Source organism: Pseudorasbora parva, chromosome 22, assembly GCF_024679245.1.
Source record: "Pseudorasbora parva isolate DD20220531a chromosome 22, ASM2467924v1, whole genome shotgun sequence".
Classification (NCBI taxonomy): Eukaryota; Metazoa; Chordata; class Actinopteri; order Cypriniformes; family Gobionidae; genus Pseudorasbora; species Pseudorasbora parva.
In genome coordinates, this window is record NC_090193.1 from 35,256,340 (window position 1) to 35,262,385 (window position 6,046).

Here is a 6,046-nt window from a genome sequence, read left to right on the forward strand (position 1 = left end):
AGATAAAGATAGAAATGCGCAAAGGAAACAAAAACCTTACAAAAATGATATACGATCCGCCTAATCCTGGCCATAATCACAGAGATGCTGATTCGCACGGGACTAATATTATCACAGGACCTCGGTGTTCGGTGAAAGATGGTAGGTAATTTGCGGGGGAATTTTTACTTTACAAATTACAGACATAGCCGATTTGCACGGGATTAAGATCACAGACATTCTCTGCAATTATTACAAATCACCAGAGGTCCACAGATAATACTAGTCCCGTGCGAATGGGGATAAAGACACCTACATGTTGGATGCACTGGAGGTAAGCAGATAAACATCAAATTTTCATTTTTGGGTGAACTAACCCTTTAACAAGGCTAAAAATGTAAACATACTGAAAAGCAGAACAAGCCTTCAATAATTTTGCCAATCGAAATCAACAAGCTCTGATGAAAGATGCCACAAGGGGATTTAGGATGGCGATTTTTCTCTGGACCCTTTTTCCAGATGTCTGGCTGATCTGTGATTTTGATTGCCATTTGGTGCCATCAGGGTTTATTCTCAGAATGAACCTGCAAGCACAAGAGAAAAAAAAAACATTTATCAAACCACTGCTTTCCCAACAGTTATAACATGGTGATGTATGCTCTTTGATGTTAATAAAAGCAATATGTACTATATTAATAAAGAACAGTGTAGACAGATTATAATGGAAATTTGTGAGATTGCAATTAAAGGGTTAGTTCACCCAAAAATGAAAATGATTTCATTAATTACTCACCTTCATGTCATTGGACACCTGTAAGACCTTTGTTCATCTTCAGAACACAAATGAAGATATTTTTGTTGAAAGCTGATGGGTGAGAAAGGCTTCAGAAAGGCCTCCATTGGCATTCAGTACATTCCCACTCACAAGACCCATAAAGGCACTAAACACATCGATACAAAGTCCATCTAACTACAGGGACTGTACAATCATTTGATGAAGTGACGAGAATAGTTTTTGTGCGCAAAAAAAGTCAAAATAACTACTTTATCCACCAAGTAACTGACATTAACTCGACACATGCGCGAGAATATGACGCAGATTCGCCGTTCGATACATGACCCAGAAGAGGAGCGCCGCTTTCGCGTTATTTCACGTCTGAGACCTACACGGAAGACAATAACTTGGCAGATAGTCATTATTTTGATTTTTTTTTTTGCGCACAAAAACTATTCACGTCGCTTCATCAAATGATTGTACAGCCAATGTAGTGAGATGGACTTTGTATCGATGTCTTTAGTGCCTTTATGGGCCTTGTGAGTGGGAATGTACTGAATGCCAATGGAGGCCTTTCTGAAGCCTTTCTCAGCCATCAGCTTTCAACGAAAATATCTTCATTTGTGTTCCGAAGATGAACAAAGGTGTTACAGGTTTCCAATGACATGAGGGTGAGTAATTAATGAAATCATTTTCATTTTTGGATGAACCCTTTAAAACGAGGGGCACATTTTTAGTGATTATAAAGAGACATCACTTTGCGTGCTTTCTGCCATGCCAACTCAAACATCCAGTAGCCTAAGCTTACATTTTCTGTTAAAGTTAACAGTGGTTTGTGAATGAAGATAATTTTTAGGGGAATACTTATGTGATTCAGTAGATTGACCGGTAGGGGACATGTTTGGACATGTTTGGTTCACTTAGTTTTGTCGTGGCCACAACATATAAACTCGTGGGAACGTGATATGTTGTTGCTACGAGATATTATTTTGTGGGAATGTCCTATTAAGTCATGGGAACGTGATAATTAATCGTGGCCACGAGATCATTTTGTTGAGTTAACGACATGTCGTGGCCTTGACTTCATATTTTGAGAGAACAACATCTATTTATCGTGGCCACAAGTTATGTTTAGGGAACCACACCGGTCAGTATATCCTACTTAACCACAGAAGTCGGAGATAGAGATGACTGATGAAACATCATTTTACTCTGCATTAGGAATGGCATATACAGATATAGAGCAGTCTCTGGCATTAAGACATGGTTACGTTATTAAGTGAAAGACAACATTCTAAAGTTGAATGGGCTTTTTCATTGGAAATTTGCTGGCTTGAATGAACCAGAAGCATCGCGCCAAAGGAGCGCGCACAGTGTGTTAAAGGGTTAGTTTACCCAAAAAGGAAAATTATGTCATTAATTAATTACTCTAATGTCGTTCGACACCTGTAAGACCCCCTTTCATCTTCAGACACAGATGAAGATATTAGTGTTGAAATCCGATGGCTCAGAAAGGCCTTCATTGACACCAATGTCATTTCCTCTCTCAAGACCCATAAAGGCACTAAAGACGTCGTTACAAAGCCCATCTCACTACAGCGGCTCTACAATCACTTTATAAAGAGACCAGAAGAGTTTTAGTGTGCAATAAACTAAATAACGACTTATATAGTGATAGGCCGATTTCAAAACAAAGCTTTGACTGGTTATAAATCAGCGTATTGATTAATGATTTAGATCGCGTGTCAATCTGCCAAATTGCTGAAATCACGTGACATTGGCGATCCAAATCATGAATCAATATGCTGATTCATAATGCCCATCACTATACAAGTCGTTATTTAATATTTTTTTGGCGCACAAAAACTATACTTGTCGCTTCATAAAGTGATTGTAGAGCCGCTGTAGTGAGATGGGCTTTGTAACGACGTCTTTAGTGCCTTTATGGGTCTTGAGAGAGGAAATGACATTGGTGTCAATGAAGGCCTTTCTGAGCCATCGGATTTCAACAAAAATATCTTCATTTGTGTTCTGAAGATGAAAGGGGGTCTTACAGGTGTCGAACGACATTAGAGTAATTAATTAATGTCAGAATTTTCATTTTTGTGTAAACTAACCCGTTAACACGCTGTGCGCGCTCCTTTGGTGCGATGCTTCTGGTTCATTCATGGGGAGGCAGTGGCTCAGTGGTTCATGTAGGTTGTCTACAAACCGAAAGGTTGGTGGTTCGATCCCCGGTTCCACCTGACCAAGTGTCGAAGTGTCCATGAGCAAGACACCTAACCCCAGCTGCTCCTGACGAGCTGGATGGCGCCTTACACATCACCGTCGGTGTATGAATGGGTGAATGCGAGGCAAAATGTAAAGCGCTTTGGATGGCCATAGGGTCTGTTAAAAGCGCTATATAAATGCAGTCCATTTACCATTCATTCAAGCCAGCAAATTTCCAATGAAAAAGCCCATTCAACTTAAGAATGCGCTTCAGTGTCTTTCACTTAATAACGTAACTTTATTTTAAAGGGTTAGTTCACCCAAAAATGAAAATGTGATGTTTACCTGCTTACCCCCTGTGCATCCAACATGTAGGTGTGTCTGTTTCTTCAGGAGAACACAAATGAAGATTTTTTTACTCCAACCGTTGCTGTGTGCCAGTCATATAATGGTGTGAATGGGTAACAAGTCTATGAGAGCAAAACATACAAAAAAAACAAAAAAACATGCTTAGACAACATGCACAAAAACCCTGCTGCTCCTGACGACACATTGATGTCTTAAGACACGCAGCGATTGGTTTCTGTGAGAAACACAACAGTATTTGTTATTTTTTTACATCATATCCTGACGAGTCTCATCAAGTTTTCCAATCGGCTGTGACTTCCATCTGATAAGGTCAAACTAATGAGGATCGCGTCATTTTAACCTTATCAGATGGAAGTAATAGACGATGGGAAAACTTGATATGACTCGTCAGGATATGAGGTAAAAAAATAACAAATAGTTTTTTGTTTCTCACAGAAACCGATTGTTTTGTGTCTTAAGAAATTGATAATAATCAGAAATGTTTCTTGAGCAGTAAGCCATCTAAATTACAAAGATTTCTGAAGGATCAAGTGACACTGAAAACTGCAGTAATGATAACAGGAATACATTACATTTAAAAATATATTTTAAAAGAAATCAGTTATTTTAAATTGCAATAATATTTCAAAATATTACTGTTTCTGATCAAATAAATGCAGCCTTAAAGCTTTAGGATAAGTGCTTGTGATGTACAGCCTGGTTGGATTGGCTGCTGCCTAAATAAAACATAATCTAACAATTTATTTACAAAATATTAATCTCCAACATGCGTTCACAAGAGGGTGTAAAATCTGCAATGCATTCGCACAGACAACTTTCAGTGTTTGCACACAAACTGCACAACCATCTTGACTGTTGCTTTTTTAAACTGTATCTTAACGATATAAGTTTAACGTTTTAAAAGAGTCAAATAATCACCAGCTTCTGCTTACCAGTTTCCTCAGAAGACTGTAACCGCCAGAAAAACACTCCAAGACACCTCCCATGTTCCAAATGGCGGTTTTAACAGCAAACTTTAAACAAAAACAACAGATTCAGTTCGAAATGCTGTTAGTCATTAGTCAATGAAAAATATTAGTCAATGAAAAACGATTACAACCTCGAACACCGGACGCAAAGCTCGGCACGGCGCCGCTGAAATTCGAACAGTGTAACTTAACAACACACCGGTGGCGGCATTCGGTGCCTGTCCGCGGCCACTCTGGGAGTTGATCAAAATCCTGCCGTGCCACGGAGCGCCATTTCAAGGTTTTATATTAAATTTATATTTTATTTCCTTCAAATCGCCAATGTAGGCTACATAACTTACGTTACTGATTTCACCCTGTGCTGCAAGATACACACATCGTGCAGCTCTTCTGTCAGAAGAAGATTTAAATCTGAGCTTTGCGTCCGGTGTGCAACCGTCTCTTTTTTCTTTCGGTGTTTTAAGGTAGTTTGCTGCCCCTGCTTAGCTAATTTAAAAGAGGTAGATGAACATTAAAAGAGCTTTTTTTCTATTTCACTAACTATTAGTCAATGAAAACCTTTATTCACCCCGTTGAAGTAACAAAAATCACAAGGACGACCGTATGTTAACCACCCGCCTTGACAAACATGCAGAAAAAAGTCTCTTGACAGAAATTTGCTAAACTCACTCAATTTGCAGCACTGGTTCATGTTAGGTTGTTGATAATAAGTGAATGAGTTTGAAAATATCTCAGTTTTAAATAAAATCAAGACAGAAATAATACTAACCTTTATGTTGAGTCTTTCCTCATTTGCCCCCACCAACCGAAAAAAAAAAAAAAACTTGAAAAGAAGTCTCCATTGTCATTGGTCAGTTTTTTGCGGGCATTGTCGCTACTGTAAATCGATTTACAGTAGAGAATAATTACAGTAGTAAACATATATTGTCCCATAATCCTTTGCTATTAACAGTATTATACTGTTAGTACATTTAACAGTATTATACTGTACATATTACAGTAAAATACTGTTCAAATTACAAAAATCCAACAAAATCAAGATAATACAAAAATGAATGGCGGTATATATATATACCGCCATTCATTTTTGTATTATCTTGATTTTGTTGCAATAGCTTCGAACAGGGAGGCTTTATTTAAATTGTTGAACTAAATTTACTAGAAAAACAGACAAAACACTCTAAAAAAGCTGCACTATTTAAATCTGCACTATGTAACTTTACCATCCGCTAGAGGGCGCCTATTTAAAACAAAGGCGTAGTTGGATGACCCCACGTTTAAGCTCAGAATCTTGGGACATGTGATCTTCTCCTCATGTGGTGGGAAAGAATCGGGATAGGACTCTGGCAGACACCATGTTGATGGATGCGGTTATTAACGTTACTGTTGTATGAAGCAGAGCAGGAGCGAGTGTTGAGGAGCTGAGCAAGGCCGCTGGAGCGATTGCTACGCAAACACATGCCTCGCGAGCAGTGGGACTTTTATTATGAAGGGACCCAGTGGCCGGCGCCATTTCCGCATGAGTATGAGGTAACGCAGCTCTGTTTATCATATTAGATACATTTAAGTCTGTTTAAAATGATGTTATGACGTTACTCTGTGCGTTCACTCAGCGGCTGCTGTGACACTTGTTCACATTGCTAAGAGTAAAGCGTTTCTGCAGAATAAAACCGGAAGCCGAGGGTAACGCAGATATGACGCCATTGACAGGCGACTACGTCAGACGGCCCGGCTCCTTGGTTAA

General features: G+C 38.9%; 1 long non-coding RNA gene across 3 annotated transcripts; it reads right to left on the reverse strand.

Annotated features, from left to right (window-relative positions):
* Positions 1-296: 296 nt before the first annotated feature.
* On the reverse strand, positions 297-5,099 carry LOC137058687 (uncharacterized). Of its 3 annotated transcripts, none has more exons than XR_010900794.1 (4): positions 5,072-5,099; positions 4,267-4,347; positions 3,311-3,435; positions 297-563 (listed from the first exon to the last, which is right to left on the reverse strand). It is a non-coding gene; the product is annotated as an uncharacterized lncRNA (long non-coding RNA). The 3 variants fall into 3 exon arrangements; XR_010900795.1 differs by lacking the exon at positions 5,072-5,099 and adding an exon at positions 4,434-4,653; XR_010900793.1 differs by lacking the exon at positions 5,072-5,099 and having other exon boundaries at positions 4,267-4,653.
* Between the last annotated feature and the right edge of the window lie 947 nt (positions 5,100-6,046).